Source organism: Microtus oregoni, unplaced genomic scaffold (assembly GCF_018167655.1).
Source record: "Microtus oregoni isolate MIOR12 unplaced genomic scaffold, Mior012 000017F_ref0000208, whole genome shotgun sequence".
NCBI lineage: Eukaryota > Metazoa > Chordata > Mammalia > Rodentia > Cricetidae > Microtus > Microtus oregoni.
The window spans coordinates 9748063-9765699 of record NW_024543076.1 but is presented as its reverse complement, the minus strand read 5'-3'; the positions used below and the strand labels follow the sequence as shown (position 1 = coordinate 9765699).

Below are 17637 nucleotides of genomic sequence, written 5' to 3'. Positions count from 1 at the left end.
TATTATGTTGGAGAAAAGATGGGTGGACCAGATGAGGTGGTCTATATGGTATGTACGTGTCTGTGGAGAGACAGAGGAAGGCAGGGTTGACAGAAACAGGGGATGAATGAGTTCACTTTGGTGTTAAAAGGAGGCTTGCTTGACTAAATACCAGATTAGCCTAATCGACAGTTGATTATATGAAAGATGATGTTTAAAAAGTCAACAAAATTGGTTCAAATAAACAAGGTCAGTGGTTAGAAAAAAAATGTGCAGAAAACTAGACATTTTTCTTTTCATAAAATTTCTTTTGGAGTAGTTTTACAAATCAGGAATTTTACAAATCAGGCCCGCTCTGCATATGCCTTTCAATGCCTAACTTGGCAAGTGATGGCGAAATCGGTGTTTGGGACCTTAAATAAAACAAATACAGGCCAATTGTTCCCATATGAGCTTCTGCTGGCTGGCATGAAACTAGCTCTTCATGGTTATAAAATTGAATTATCCTAGGATTAACAAGCAGCTGTAGCAGATGTGGTGCCAAGATTCAGGCCTAGCCTAATCATGTGCTAACTTTAAAACTGGAGCCAATAACTTTTGCTGATAAACTTTATTAACCTATGGATCTGCGGTAACTGGGGGAAGATTTGACATATTAGCACATGTATAAAAGCCAGTGCTCACTAGAAGGAATTAAATTCACATTAACCAAATGAGAACTGCTGTTGTTTGGAACATGGTCTGCAGTTTTAAATTTGCTTTATCAAGGTTTTATACATAATGGAAAAAAGGAAGTTATTCAACTATGAAATAAGTGCAGAGAATCATTATTAAAACCTATTAGTTTCCTAGATATATGTCCTAATGCTTACTTAGTAAAGCTTTTCAGTTTGAACTCCAAAACCATACTCCTTTATTAGATTATAAAGCTTAAATCTTCATAGCAGAAAAATGCTGAGTCCCAGTTAGTAGAGTGTACAAGAAGTGTGTTGGTTTGAATGATGATGTTTTATACACAGATTACTGGAAGTCGTCTAGTCCACGTAAGTAGATACCCAAGAGCAGCATCCTCTTCCTGGGAATATACACCAAACTTCTCACAATTCTCTAAACATTTTAAAATGTGAGGATGAGAAGTGTTGGCCTAAAGGTGCACATATAACACACATGCCCTATGGAAAAAGAAAAAAAAAACTAAGGTAAAATGTATTGTCCTTAACCTGGTAATACATTTTGAAAATGATTAATTTCTTTGTTCAGATTTTTGTTTTGCTGTCCAGAATAGGCTCTCCTTTACTTTCCTCTTACCACTTTCTGAGTCATGCCAAACTTTTATCATTATTGTGGAAGATTCCATTAAATTCTGTATAGGATGTAAGCTGATTCATCTGTTATCAAGCTTCTGAGTAGATCTTGAAGGGCAGCTTCCATTTTAGATTATTTGCAGTGGTTCAAGAAGCAGGTGATTTGTCCAGTCCCTGTGGCCTTGCTTGTAGGCAATGTAACTCTTATGATCCTCTTTGTACCAAGGGTCTGGGGCGGTGGTGGTGCACGCCTTTAATCCCAGCACTCGGGAGGCAGAGGCAGGCGGATCTCTGTGAGTTAGAAACCAGCCTGGTCTATAAGAGCTAGTTCCAGGACAGGCTCCAAAACCACAGAGAAACCCTGTCTTGAAAAAAAAAAAAAAACCAGCTTTATCACTAGCTTAGAGTTAACAGGATAGGAAACAAACATATTTATTATAGAAAAAAAGGCAAATGGAACAATATGTGGCCTTTATTATGGAGAATTCTATTCCTATAAAATAACTATTATTTAAATTAAGGCAACGCACACTAGACATACTGTAGGGATGTAGAAATCTTTATTTTGGAACTTCTGTGCAAATTCAATAGTCATGAATTGAAATGTAATACAGTATCTGAAGCGCATAGACAGTTTTATGAGTATTCTTAGAATGAATACAAGTAAAAACAGCTTTAGTAAAGCCCCAACTTCCCTTCCCATTATCCTTTGAAGTAAGACATTCTCTATTAATATTGGAGTTGCTATCTTAGTATCTGCATTGCATTCATTGATTTTGTAAGGTTTACTTCATCCACAGAAAAGGTGAAAACACATTGGAACTTGGGGATGATTGTAAACTTTTCCTCCTGATTGCTCATTGAAAGAGTTCGCCCCACATACTATGAATAACGTAGAATGGAAAAATGTAACCTATGGGTGTAAGCCTGATGTATATTTCCACAAAATTAGTGCTGATTATTACTAGAAATGTTGTCAAATTCTGAAAGCATGGCTGTCTCCAAGAAGATTCTCAATAGATTCCCAAGGGATAATGGTTGAATAACACACAGAGACACAGTGGCCATCTAGGTAACAATACTAGTATAGATGAATTCATCTGAAAATATTTCAGGTAAGAAAGACAGACCAAGTAAATCCAACATTACTGCTGAGTATGAAGAAGAAAGAAATCTGTGCTCTTTTGTTTACAAATTAATGTTGTCAAAATATACTGATACTTCAAGTGATTCAATCTTCAATCTAAAATTGCCTATCCAGGTAAGTAAGACATATTGTAGACTAAGTTTGCATAATGTTGAATCTTAATTCACCAATTCTTGTTTTGTATTTCTTTAATCATACATCTTCAGTGGTAGAAAGACAATGAAGTCCTGACTATATTTTTTGTAATGTTTACATCATAATGACATTGATATGATTTCCTAGCTTGAGGATTTGTAGTGTATTGAGAGAATGGCAGGTGCTTTGCATAGACTATCTTTTACTTCAGTGGAGTCTTCTCAGTACCTCATAATGTACATGAGCAAAGGAAATTGGCACATTTTAAGTTACCTTTTTTAGGCTGGAAGCCAGTTATGCATACAGGCTGAGTTAGAACTAGTTCCAGTAAACCTTATCCTTGGTCACAAATGGTCATTTGTGTAGAGAAAACCTACCAATTTTTTACTATAAAGCAAAGATGAATAAGAAAAATACCCCATATACTTTTCCAATATCACTTGCTTTTACACCATCCAAATGTTCTGATGTATGTATCTTTGAGACTGGTTGATGACTTGCAGAAATACTTCTTCAAGAATAATGATACATAAATAAATGAAAATCATATATATTCCATTGAGATGACCAAAATATGGCACTGTTCTGAGTTACTCATTTAAACTCTTGGGTCTTAGCCAGGTGGTGGTGGCATACTTCTTTAATCCCAGCACTCAGGAGGCAGAGGCAGGTAGATCTCTTTGAATTCAAGGCTAGACTGGTCTACAAAGTGAATTCCAGGACAAGCTCTAAAGCTACACAGAGAAATTTTGCATCAAAAAAAACAAAAACCCAAAACAATAAATGCATACAATACATACATACATAAATCAATAAATAAATATATAAACTAACTATCTAACTAACTAACTAATTAACTAACTTCAGGGTCTTACCTTAAATGTAAGTTTTGCCTTTTCACAAATCCCAGGGTCACTCTTGCCATCAACTATTAGCAAGATTGTAGACAAGGTTTCCGTTTGCTCTGGATCTGATAAAACTTACCTTTGAGAATGGCTGTGTCAACAGCAGCTAACACAGATAATACACACACAGCTGAAACGTATCATGAAGTGAGTTCTCTGACATGCCCTAGTCAATTTGAGGATACTTGCGAGGTAATTAACAGAATAAAAAAAATCTTAAATTTATCCACTTAGTATTAGTCACCATGTTATATCATTATTAACTCCTAATGATAAAGCTGCCACAAATATTACACACAGAGACATGCACACACTGTATGTGCTCCATTCTATTTTCCAAATGCCAACATATTAGAATCGTTTGTTCTTACCACAACATGAAGTACTGTCAACACAGGTTCTTCAGCTTCATTCGGGGTACTTTACATATAAGCATCCTACATCTTGAAACCATCCTCAGTAGATATCCTAAAATGAAAAAAGAAAATGGTAACAAGGGAGAGAAAAAAAAAAAACGTACTTTGTTCAAGAGTTTCTGGCTGTTTTTGATTAAACTCCAAAATAAAAATTCCATGTGTATTTCCAGACTGTAATTTCATGAGTCAAACTAATGTCCTGATCCACAATGACACTATTGCTTACATTTCCTCATAAATAATGTCATCATATTTGTTTTTGTGAACCAATATGTATTATTTTATAACCACTAGGAAAATGCTTAGAATGTAAGGTAATTTTCAGATCAAAGGATTTTAGTTTAAAATTTAGTTTGAAACAAAATTTTCTATATACCAGGAAAAACATATAGCTAATAAAGTATTAGAGAAATCAAATTATGCTTTATAGCTACTGTTAGAATAACACATGCAGCTTAAATGAATCATCATCTTCTTTTCCTCCTCCCCACGTTAGAGAATTCACCCAAGTTTTAGGCCTGACAGACAAGGTCCCTACCAATAAGCAGCTTTCTCAGATCCTACCATTTCTTATTTCAAAAGATCTGGAGATGGCCTTTTAAAAGACAAATTGAAAACACCTAAAACTTCGATCAGAGAAGCAGGTAGGCTAACTGTTGATTTCACCCCTGCTTTCATTCCTCCAAATCCAATCTCTAAGTTTTTTCCTCTGAGCTCTCTAACAGACCACCTGCTGCAGTGTCTCTCCTATCCTGTCTCCAGGAATCATACAAAGGTCACCTCCAAATTCCCTCCCCACTTCTTTTATCTCAGCCCCCAACTCCAGCAAGCTTTTTTGGGAACCCATCAGCCAAGCCTGCCAGAGAAGCAATTAGGCTAGCAAAACAGGCAACAAGCTTCAGATCTTCACTGTCCCTCCTCTCCTCCATACCCAACTCGTCACTCTGACCCTCAGCTCTGCAATAGAACACCTGTTGTGGACTCTCCTTACTCTCTACCCAATTTTACACATATATGAATGCCATCTAACTGAACTAAAATAGTGGAAGAGACAGATTCCCAACTCTTTCTTGTGTCAACAAAGAAAGCTTCCAGTACATTGATGGGGTTACATCTAATTACTTTTTTGGCCAAGTGGGTCCTATGGGTCCTATAGAAACCCCCAAGCAACCAGGATATTACCAAGACTATAGGTTACTCTCCAAACTGTCACTAAGTCCCCATTGCTAAAGACAACTCCTACGCAACTAGAGAAATCATGATGGGACCTACATAAAGCCTTCATTTCTATGCTCTAGCATCTTTGGTACAGAAGTTACTATGTAAAGTATCAAAGATAAAACATAAACACCAACCCAGCCATAAACACTTTGATCTATAATAGTTTCCTGACTGAAAGATATGTTAGTACACCGATGTCAAAAACTTGTGGGAATAAGCAACCAATATCTGATTTTCCTGAAGGCCCCTCCATGAGATGGAACCCATACCCAATACTGTTTGGTTGACCAATATCCTGAGACTAGATAGCTCAGAGACCTAGGGTAAAAACAATGACTACTGTTTTAAAAATTAAGACAAGCAAGAAAAAAAGTAGCAACAAAATGACTTCCCAATAACATTCTACTAAACTCATGGATCAGCGCCTGCTTGGCCGTCATTAGAGAACCTACTCCTGCAGCAGATGGAAAACAAAACCCCACAGAGATCAGCAGTCATAGGTTACAGAGAGATATTGGAACACTCATCTCTAAAGGGGATGCCTCAGTCAAATCCCTCCCATCTGGCTTAAGGAACCCCATGAAAAAAGAGGTGAAAAAAGTATAGGAGAAAGAGTGGATAGAGGATATCAAGAAAACAAGGACCTACCAATGAACACGGCTCTTGCACATATGAACTAGCAGCTTTCACAGAGCATTCAGGGCTTTGGACCAGCTGGGTCCTAGAGTTAAAAGGAGAAGTGGACACATGGCCCTAACTCTAACCCAGAAGTCATCTCCAAATGATAACCACTTGCAAAAGGGAATCTGAGTGGGGAACAATCTACTCTTAAGGATAGGCTGTTTGCACAGCAAGAGCTAGCCAACTGAAAGTGAACTCACCTGCATCTTTGGAGGGCCCTTGTCTGTTCATGTCATGTGAAGGATCTTCTGTTTTGTTGATCTTTTTAATTGTATCTTTTAAAAAATGTATATATATATATATATATATAATATGTAAATATTATACATATATTTGCCTGAAAGGTTCATTGTTTATATTTTTGGCTTCTAGTCCAGCATTTTTATGAGATTCCTGTGTGTGCTAGAGTGTGATCTGTTTCTTACTCCTTCTCTTGAGATCTTTTTCTTCTAATTGCTTGTTTTATCCATTTCTGATATGTTATTTTTGTTTTACCTTCTTATGATGTTCTATTTTAATATATTTTATTTTTATTCTTATTCCATAGGAGCTGTTTGTTTTCTAATGAATGAGCAGAAAGGGTGGATCTGGATTGGCAGGGAGGTAGGGAGGTACTGAGAGGAGTAGATGCAGCAGAAACCTTAATCAGGATATGTTATGTGAAAAAAGAAAGGAAAGCAAGGCCAAACCTCAAGTCTCAGTAAAGGAAAACAAAGACACAAAATCCCTATAACACACATTCTAGCACTTCCACCTCTTTTGTCTGTCAGCTTTTATTTGAGAATATTTATTATGAGAAATAAATTATCCTATGGGTAAACATTTTTGTTTCCATGCAGAGATACTATCTGTAATTTTACCAGGAATTATTCATTGTTGCCCAATTTGTCAATTTTTTATTTTCAGACTCTGTCAATATCAACCCAACTTTTTCTGTTTGTATGTCTCTTTGTCTCCTCCCCCTTCCTTCTTTTGCCCTGCTGCACATACAAACAAACTCAGATATACAAACATATCCAAACATAACCAAAATTAGTGTTCAAAATAACAGAGTCATCATATGAAAGTCAGCAAAATCATTGTTATTCATCAACTAAGGGCTATAACTTTTAATTGCTAATTTAGTTTTACTAACACAGAAACTTCTGATAAATAATTAATAAAGTCCTGATTGTGCAAATCACAGCAGTGAAACACTGAACACTATGTTTGTGCCTTCATGGATTTCTATTTCTGCAGAAGAAACAAAACACAGGAGCTGGGCACAGGAGATCGCTTCCTATGTATAACCCCAGAAGCACAGACATTAAGGGCAACATTGAATAAATGGGACCTACTTAAACTGAGAAGCTTCTGTAAAGCAAAGGACATAGTCAATAAGACACAAAGGCAACCTACTGATTGGGAGAAGATCTTCACCAACCCCACAACAGACAAAGGTCTGATCTCCAAAATATATAAAGAACTCAAGAAACTAGACTTTAAAATGCTAATTAACCCAATTAAAAAATGGGGCACTGAACTGAACAGAGAATTCTCAGCAGAGGAAGTTCAAATGGCCAAAAGACACTTAAAGTCGTGCTCAACTTCCTTAGCAATCAGGGAAATGCAAATCAAAACAACTTTGAGATATCATCTTACACCTGTCAGAATGGCTAAAGTCAAAAACACCAAGGATAACCTTTGCTGGAGAGGCTGTGGAGGAACGGGTACCCTCATCCATTGCTGGTGGGAATGCCATCTTGTGCAACCACTGTGGAAGTCAGTGTTTCGGTTTCTCAGGAAATTCGGGATCAACTTACCCCTGGACCCAGCAATACCACTCCTGGGAATATACCCAAGAGATGCTCTATCATATGACAAAAGCATTTGTTCAACTATGTTCATAGCAGTATTATTTGTAATAGCCAGAACCTGGAAACAACCTAGATGCCCTTCAATGGAAGAATGGATGAAGAAAGTATGGAATATATACACGCTAGAGTACTACGCTGCGGTAAAAAACAATGACTTCTCGAATTTTGCAGGCAAATGGATGGAAATAGAAAACACTATCCTGAGTGAGGTGTCCCAGACCCAAAAAGATGAACATGGGATGTACTCGCTCATAATTGGTTTCTAGCCATAAATTAGGGCCACGGAGTCTACAATTGCTGAACCTAAAGAAGCTAAGTAAGAAGGTGAACCCAAGGAAAAACATATAGTTATCCTCTTGGCTAAGGGAAGTAGACCCAATTGCCGGGGAGAAAATTAGGATCTTGGGGGTGGGGTGGGATGGGGGTAAGGGGAGATGGGGAGAGAAAAGGTAGAAGGGAAGGAGGGGGGACTTGGGGAATCAGGAGAATTGGGATAAAGGAAAGGTGGATAGGGGAGCACGGAACCACAATTCTTAGTCAAGGGAACCACTTTAGGGTGAGCAAGAGATTTGACCCTAGAGGGGCTCCCAAGTGCCCAAGATGAGGTTCCCAGTTAGTTCCTTGGGTAGCTGAGGATTGGGAACCTGAAATGACCCTATCCGAGAGCAATACTGACGAATATCTTGCATATCATCATAGAACCTTCATCTGGTGATGGATGGAGACAGAGACAGAGACCCACACTGGAGCACTGGACTGAGCTCCCAAGGTCCCAATGAGGAGCAGAAGGAGGGAGAACATGAGCAAAGAAGTCGGGACCACGAGGCGTGCACCCACCCACTGAGACAGTGGAGCTGATCTACTGGGAGCTCACCAAGGCCAGCTGGACTGTGACCGAAAAAGCATGGGATAAAACCGGACTCTCTGAACATGGCGAACAATGAGGGCTAATGAGACGCCAAGGACAATGGCACGGGGTTTTGATCCTACTTAATGTGCTGGCTTTGTGGAAGCCTAGCCAGTTTGGATGTTCACCTTCCTAGATATGGACGGAGGGGGGAGGACCTAGGACTTACCACAGGGCAGGGAACCTGGACTGCTCTGTGGACTGGAGAGGGAGGGGGAGAGGAGTGGGGGGAGGGGTAGAAGGGTGGGAGGAGGGGGAGAAGGGTGGGAGGAGGGGGAGGGAAATGGGAGGCTGGGAGGAGGTGGAAACTTGTTTTTTGTTTATGTTTTTTTTTCTTCTTTTCTTAATAAAAAAAATTATTAAAAAAAAAAAAAAGACAAGGCGTGATGAGCTTGCCTGAGTGCGTCACTGGTCCTTGACTACAGAAGTCTCATTTAAGCTGGGTTTGGAGGGGGAGCAGGAGGCTCTCCAGGAGAACTGGGACAGCTATAATGAGAAAAGGCCACCAGACCTTGAAGAAAGCCCCAGGGACATCTCAACACCTTAAAAAAATCAGTTCTGAGACAGATTTTCACTTTCCCGAAGGAGGGGGGAGTCTGGGCATGTTAGCTGTAAGTGACGTGGGACAGGAAGCCGAGAGCTGTCTGTCATAGCTACATTTGCCCTGTTCACCAGCCTCCAAGGAATCCCCAACGATCAACATCCTTGCTCCTGAACAGCGGCTTGTGAAAAGACTTGAGTAGCCAAGACTGAGCTAGAGCCCTGGTCTCCAAAGCCAGATGAGCTGGGGGGCGTGTCCCAAGGAAGAGCCCCACTTCCTTTTCCACTCTCTGCCTTCCTGTGTGATCCAGGCACCAGGACAGGCACAGAACCCAGACAGTGTCTGGTCCCCCTCCTCAACAATAGGCCTCTTTGGCTCAGATGGCTAGGTTTCACTTTAGGGATGGGCCAAGAGTTCAAACACAGCTTCCTGATGAGGAGTTTTTCAAAAACAGTAATGTGAGATTCACACAGCTAACTGGTAGGGGTATTGTTCATAATTCAAATTGTCGCTGAAGGACCAACTGGGAGGAACATGGGCACATACTTCCAAAGACAGAGCAAAATGGTTTTTTAAATCAGTAGCCTGTCCTTTGACCCAGTGACTCTGTCTCCAGAAGCCAGCCCTTGGGAGGCAGGCAGAGGCTGGCAAAGCCCAGAACAGTAGCATCCATACCCTAATGGTATCTGCCACACAGAAAATTAGGAAATCCTAAATGTCCAAAATTAGGTAAGGATGAAGTTATGACATATCTCAACGACAACATGGGCCCTGTGACTGTATTTACAAATACGGACCAATTGTCTAGAAAACACAATGTTAAATAAAGCGGCTACTTAGAAGAGGGACTCACATATGTCAAGCCTTAAATTTATATTAGCAATTAACAAATGTGAAGAAAAGTTTAGGGGGAATCATGCTGTTGTCATTTCAACATTTTATATTACCAAATACGCCATGCAATCACAAACATTAAAAGTGTTAATTTCATCTCTTACGTTTGCTGTGTTGACATACATGTAACTAGATTTCTTAGTTCAGCCTGTTTGAAGTGCAGAAGTGGTAAGAGCAGTCATCTGTTATGACAACAGTCACCGTCTCCAGCATCCCTGCCCTGAACCTTTCCATCTTTCTAAGCAGAAAATTCCATCCCCATCGCACTCCTCATACCCCACCCTCAGCAAGACCCCTCTGCTTTCCATATCTGCTTTTATCTACCAAGTCATTGGCAGGAGGCAGCTGCTGGTATTGGGCTCTTGGGTGGCATGACTCATCTTCAGAGATCTCTCACATGGAAGAGTGAGCCTGCATGTTGTGTTTACCATGCCAGGGTCTCTCTCACAGGCCCTAGGCCCTCTGGGGTGCTGAAACTGTAGCCATTGCTCCTATAGTCTGTATCCAAAATGTCCCCCAAAGGGCTGGAGAGACAGCCCAGAGGTCAAGGGCACCGACTGCTCTTGCAAAGAAAGGATCTGGGTTTGGGTCCCAGCACCCACACGACTGCTCACCAGCATCTGTAAGTCCAGGTGCAGGGGTTCTAAATCCCTCTTCTGATCCTCCCTGGCAGCAGGCATGCATGTCATGCAGAGACATACATGTAGGAAAATACTGATACTCACATAAAATAATAAAATAAGTAAGTTTTAAAAAATAAGATATCTGTCTCCCAAGGTCCTGATCTGCACAGTCAGCTTTGCAACTGTGTGTGTGTGTGTGTGTGTGTGTGTGTGAGAGAGAGAGAGAGAGAGAGAGAGAGAGAGAGAGAGTCCCCGCACACATCAGGGCAGCTTCATGCCTATCACTGTGACACCAGAAATAGGAAGCCCCCAGGAAATGGAAAGTGTTTCTCTTTCTGATGATTGCTGCTGCTCTCTGCCGCCCAGACTCAAGCTCAGCTTTTACAACTTCTAAAGTGTTTTTTAATTTAATGGTCTTGCTTCCATATTCTTCCTTTGAATTCTCGTTGTCACTGGTTGAAGATTTGCCTTTAGTTATGTGTGTGTGTGTGAGTGGGTAACGTGTGTGGGTGGCGGCCCGTGATGCCAGACAACCTGGTTGTGAGCTGCTTGATGTGGGTGCAGGGAACTGAACTGAAGTCCTTTGCGGTGTGTGCTCCTAACTGCTGAGCTGTCTCTCCAGTCCCCGTTTTTAGGTTATTTTCTTTGCACTGAGGATTTAAAGTGGAGTCTTGTGTGTGCCAGATGAGCACTCGGCTGCAGTTCTTCATCCACTGTCCCCTTCTTCTCCCCCTTTTTTGTTTTGCTTTGTTTTTTTGTTTTTGTTTCTGTTTTTTGTTTTTTCAAGACAGGGTTTCTTTGTGTTGAACTAGCTGTCTTGGAACTCACTGTATAGACCAAGCTGGCCTCGAACACACAGAGATCCACCTGCCTCTGCCTCCCAAGTGCTGGGATTAAAGGCGTGCGCCACCACCACCTGGCTTACTTTTTAGTTTTTAAGACGAGGTCTCACTAAGTTGCCCAGGCACACAATGAATTTGTGGTCTTCCTGCTTCAAAATACTAAGTAGCTGGGGTGACAGGCTTGTGTCACCAGGCCACCTGACCCCTGGCCCTTGATCATTTCTTCCTCTTTGCCCCCTTTTTAAAACACAACAAAACAAAAACAAACAAGTAAACAAACAACAAAAAGCCCAGCACTCTGGACTTTTCAGAGAAAAGAGAAGAAACATGGATGATCACGAGAAGGGGAAGAATAAGGAAGAAACGAGAGTCACGCTGGTGTCTCTATCTGCCCCAGGTGTCTGGAAAAGGATCCGGAGTTACTGTTCCGCGATGCTCCAAGCCCTTCTCTGCCCACCCGTTTATGTCATCCTGGTTATGACAAAGGCTTTGAAAAACCTTTCCCTAAGCTATACTTAAATGGGAGACAGTGGCCTTCAAGATTTCTAGAACTTTCAACGTGTCTGCCTTTCAAGATTAGTCTTAATTCTCTCTCTTTCCACACACAGTCTTTAGCACTGCCTCCTCATTTTCCTCTGATGAGTCTGCAGGTTCACGGCACACCCCTCTTTCTTTTCTTCTCCTTGAGAGAGCTCTCCTGCCCTGACTGTAGGTTCTGACGCCCCCAAGCCCAGCAAGTAGGGCAAGTATAAAACTGGGCATACCAGGAAGGCTAAGCACTATGAACAGCTGTTTTGTTTCAAAATAAAAAAAAAAATAAGGAAAAGTAAAAGAAAAAAAAAAAGAAAAGTTCTAATTTACTAGATATTTATTAGATATTTGACTAAAGTTAAATAAAAAAACATAGCCCACAAGATCTATTAAATAATATTGACATATCAAATATACTTGACAGACTAAACTTATTTATGGAATTTGAAAAAAACAAGGCCGGTTGAATTTCCCTTTCAGTAAATGCCTCTCAAGATCTCATGTTTTTTAAGCTGTCTTCAGCTTCGGTACCGAACTCCATATCCTGCTCTGAGACTGTGGCATTGAGATTCTGCACACCTCGCTTCTCCTTTGCCAGCTGGCATCCTCTTACGTTACATATTAGGGAGCATAAAAGAGAGACTAAGTGGCAGCAGAAGGGGATTGGGCTGATCTCCGGCTGCTTGTCGAGGTCTGCATTTCCTTTACAACCACACTTCATCCGCAGAGCTCAACTCTGCTTGCATACAGACTTTTTAAAAGCCCATCAGAACTTGCTCTATCATAAATATCCTGTAGGTCTTTGTGACCCATCCTGGTTTTTCCCGGGGGCCCAACTCTTGGGGTGAGGCCGTGACTGGCTGCATGACATCTCCAATAAGTAGGTACCAGAGTTCTAAAGGGTCCCTCTTTCAAGTCTCCGTGTCTCAGTCATTCTCAGTCCACACAGGAGAAGGGTTTCCCCATTCTGCCATTGCTCTATAATCTCAGAAGCATGGTTTCCTTTTCAGTTTTCTGGCTGCACTAAAGCCCATGCTTTATATTAACATATAATATATATTATATTAATATATACTTATATTAATATTCAGTAAAATAGCATGTCTCATTGCATTCTTCCCTGATGGAACCCTTTAAAGTATCTGTTCTCAATCTTGAGTTTGAGGGCAGGAAGGCTAGGATAGGGCAAAGGAAGAATCTGATACTTTTTATATACTTCTTCATTAATTTTATTGTTATAATCTCCAGGAGACCCAATGAAACAGATGGATATTTATAATTAGTTCATTAATATATGAGTGAACATTTTTTTGCATCCTTGCAATGTGTGTTCACTTTTTATATAGTATTCCATTCATTATTAATGAAGTTTGAGAATGTAGAGTACATCAGGCCCATTTAATGGGTAGAGGACTGAAATTAAAGTTAAATTGCATGTCATATGGTCAGTGTGGATCCTCTCAAATGCAAGGTGAGCTATTTAGTCTCTGATTCCTGTGGAGGGATGTTCTTTTCTCTCTTCCTCCCGGGTGTCAAGCTGCTCTGGAAGATTCTGCTATCGTTTTCAATAATCTGTGATGTGTTTTTCAAGGCTGTAGAACATTCATTCCACTCCAACATTCTCTTCTTAAATACACCTCAGAGAATTGTGAGAATAAGCAGGGGACAGGGAGGGTCACAATGTGGGAAGGTAAACAGACTGAAGCTAAAGACCCACTGGACCTTACTTTTGGGTTTCAAATAACAGAATTGGTGTTTATCTCAATTTTTTTTGTAACTGAGGGCATGTGTCTGAAGAGCAAAATCAGTGTTCTATTAGCAACCTTATCTCTTTCCAGCTATTTGTTATTATTGCTCTTAGTTTCTCCACATATGAAACAAACCTACTGATGTCAGGATACTCAATTTATAATATGGTTACAATCATTCATGACATTTATCCAGGAATCAATATAGCCATAACTTTAATGTTAGACCACAAAGATGTATGTGTAGGGGACACAATACTAGAAGTATCCCATGAGGTGGGTAATAAGCAGAGTTTTAAGAGAGTGTGAAGAATGAGGATTAGAGAAACACTCCTACTATGAGTGTACAATGGGGAATGCTGGGAACTAAAGAACATAAACAGGAAAAGGGGGCAGGGAGATGGAAGACAGGAAGTTGTGAGCAAGGTTCAGCCAAGACTCAGTATTTATGGAAATACTACAAAAAAAAAAAAACCCTGCCACATTCGCCTTTAATCCCATCACTCGGGAGGCAGAGTCAGGCGGATCTCTGTGAGTTCGAGGCCAGCCTGGTCTACAAGAGCTAGTTCCAGGACAGGAACCAAAAGCTATGGAGAAACCCTGTCGCGAAAATCAAAAAAAAAAAAAAAAAAAAAAGAAAAGAAAAAGAAAAAAAAAAACCTGCCACGTTGACGTGTCTCAATGCAAAAATAAAAAAAATATCTAAAAATACTTTTAGCTCCTTTATCGAAAATCAGGTGTTCATAGGTTTGTGGGATAAAATCCGGGTCTTCTATACGATTCCATTGGTCGACTTCTCTGTTTTTATGCCAGTACCACACTGTTTTCATTACTGTAGCTCTGTAATAGAGTTTGAAGTCAGGGATGGTAATGCCTCCAGAAGATCCTTTATTGTATAGGATTGTTTTGGCTATCCTGGGTTTTTTGTTTTTCCATATAAAGTTGATTATTGTCCTCTCCAGATCTGTGAAGAATTTTGATGGGATCTTGATGGGGATTGCATTGAATCTATAAATAGCCTTTGGTAGAATTGCCATTTTTACTATGTTGATCCTCCCAATCCAAGAGCAAGGGAGGTCCATCCATTTTTTGGTATCCTCTTCAATTTCTTTCTTCAATGCCTTAAAGTTCTTGTCAAATAGATCTTTCACTTCCTTGGTTAGATGTACCCCAAGATATTTTATGCTGTTTTTGGCTATTGTGAATGGTGAAGCTTCTCTGATTTCCCTCTCTGCTTCCATATCCTTTGTGTATAAGAGGGCGACTGATTTTTTGGAGTTGATCTTGTATCCTGCCACATTACTAAAGCTGTTTATCAGCTGTATAAGTTCTTTGGTGGAGTTTTTGGGGTCGCTTATGTACACTATCATATCATCTGCAAATAACGAAAGTTTAACTTCTTCCTTTCCAATTCGAATCCCCTTGATTCCATTATGTTGTCTTATTGCTATTGCTAGAACTTCAAGCACTATATTGAAGAGGTATGGCGAGAGTGGACAGCCTTGCCGTGTTCCTGAGTTAAGTGGGATGGCTTTGAGTTTCTCTCCGTTTAATTTGATGTTAGCTGTCGGCTTGCTGTATATAGCTTTTATTATATTTAGGTATGACCCTTGTATCCCTAATCTCTCCAAGACTTTTAACATAAATGGATGTTGAATTTTGTCAAATGCTTTTTCAGGAGCTAAAAGTATAAAATGGAAGAAAGAAAGCATCTTCAACAAATGGTGCTGGCACAACTGGATGTCATCTTGTAGAAGAATGAAAATAGACCCTTATCTATCACCGTGCACAAAACTCAAGTCCAAATGGATTAAAGACCTCAATATCAGCCCGAACACACTGAACCTGATAGAAGAGAAAGTGGGAAGTACCCTACAGGAGCTGGGCACAGGAGATCGCTTCCTATGTATAACCCCAGAAGCACAGACATTAAGGGCAACATTGAATAAATGGGACCTACTTAAACTGAGAAGCTTCTGTAAAGCAAAGGACATAGTCAATAAGACACAAAGGCAACCTACTGATTGGGAGAAGATCTTCACCAACCCCACAACAGACAAAGGTCTGATCTCCAAAATATATAAAGAACTCAAGAAACTAGACTTTAAAATGCTAATTAACCCAATTAAAAAATGGGGCACTGATCTGAACAGAGAATTCTCAGCAGAGGAAGTTCAAATGGCCAAAAGACACTTAAAGTCGTGCTCAACTTCCTTAGCAATCAGGGAAATGCAAATCAAAACAACTTTGAGATATCATCTTACACCTGTCAGAATGGCTAAAGTCAAAAACACCAAGGATAACCTTTGCTGGAGAGGCTGTGGAGGAACGGGTACCCTCATCCATTGCTGGTGGGAATGCCATCTTGTGCAGCCACTGTGGAAGTCAGTGTTTCGGTTTCTCAGGAAATTCGGGATCAACTTACCCCTGGACCCAGCAATACCACTCCTGGGAATATACCCAAGAGATGCTCTATCATATGACAAAAGCATTTGTTCAACTATGTTCATAGCAGTATTATTTGTAATAGCCAGAACCTGGAAACAACCTAGATGCCCTTCAATGGAAGAATGGATGAAGAAAGTATGGAATATATACACGCTAGAGTACTACGCTGCGGTAAAAAACAATGACTTCTCGAATTTTGCAGGCAAATGGATGGAAATAGAAAACACTATCCTGAGTGAGGTGTCCCAGACCCAAAAAGATGAACATGGGATGTACTCGCTCATAATTGGTTTCTAGCCATAAATTAGGGCCACGGAGTCTACAATTGCTGAACCTAAAGAAGCTAAGTAAGAAGGTGAACCCAAGGAAAAACATATAGTTATCCTCTTGGCTAAGGGAAGTAGACCCAATTGCCGGGGAGAAAATTAGGATCTTGGGGGTGGGGTGGGATGGGGGTAAGGGGAGATGGGGAGAGAAAAGGTAGAAGGGAAGGAGGGGGGATTTGGGGAATCAGGAGAATTGGGATAAAGGAAAGGTGGATAGGGGAGCACGGAACCACAATTCTTAGTTAAGGGAACCACTTTAGGGTGAGCAAGAGATTTGACCCTAGAGGGGCTCCCAAGTGCCCAAGATGAGGTTCCCAGTTAGTTCCTTGGGTAGCTGAGGATTGGGAACCTGAAATGACCCTATCCGAGAGCAATACTGACGAATATCTTGCATATCATCATAGAACCTTCATCTGGTGATGGATGGAGACAGAGACCCACACTGGAGCACTGGACTGAGCTCCCAAGGTCCCAATGAGGAGCAGAAGGAGGGAGAACATGAGCAAAGAAGTCGGGACCACGAGGCGTGCACCCACCCACTGAGACAGTGGAGCTGATCTACTGGGAGCTCACCAAGGCCAGCTGGACTGTGACCGAAAAAGCATGGGATAAAACCGGACTCTCTGAACATGGCGAACAATGAGGGCTGATGAGACGCCAAGGACAATGGCACGGGGTTTTGATCCTACTTAATGTGCTGGCTTTGTGGGAGCCTAGCCAGTTTGGATGTTCACCTTCCTAGATATGGACGGAGGGGGGAGGACCTAGGACTTACCACAGGGCAGGGAACCTGGACTGCTCTGTGGACTGGAGAGGGAGGGGGAGAGGAGTGGGGGGAGGGGTAGAAGGGTGGGAGGAGGGGGAGAAGGGTGGGAGGAGGGGGAGGGAAATGGGAGGCTGGGAGGAGGTGGAAACTTGTTTTTTGTTTATGTTTTTTTTTCTTCTTTTCTTAATAAAAAAAATTATTAAAATAAAAAAAAAATATCTAAAAATATAATAATTGATTAAAATGTAAGGAGAATAATTCTTGTTTTCTATACTTTGGAAGAGGTTTTGTGGTAATGAAAAATAAATGAACAAATTCTTAATATAACTACTACATGACTACATCTTTAAGGCCAGAAAACACAACA

General features: G+C 40.7%; 1 protein-coding gene across 4 annotated transcripts in view; it reads right to left on the bottom strand.

Moving 5' to 3' along the window:
• Lingo2 (leucine rich repeat and Ig domain containing 2) overlaps window positions 1-17637 on the bottom strand; it is a 1050166-nt gene that overhangs the window by 834938 nt on the left and 197591 nt on the right. For all 4 annotated transcript variants that reach the window (XM_041667315.1, XM_041667314.1, XM_041667313.1 and 1 more), the window contains exon 2: window positions 3842-3938. The gene's annotated coding sequence lies outside the window, so the exon portion shown is untranslated. The remainder of the gene's footprint in view (window positions 1-3841; window positions 3939-17637) is intronic.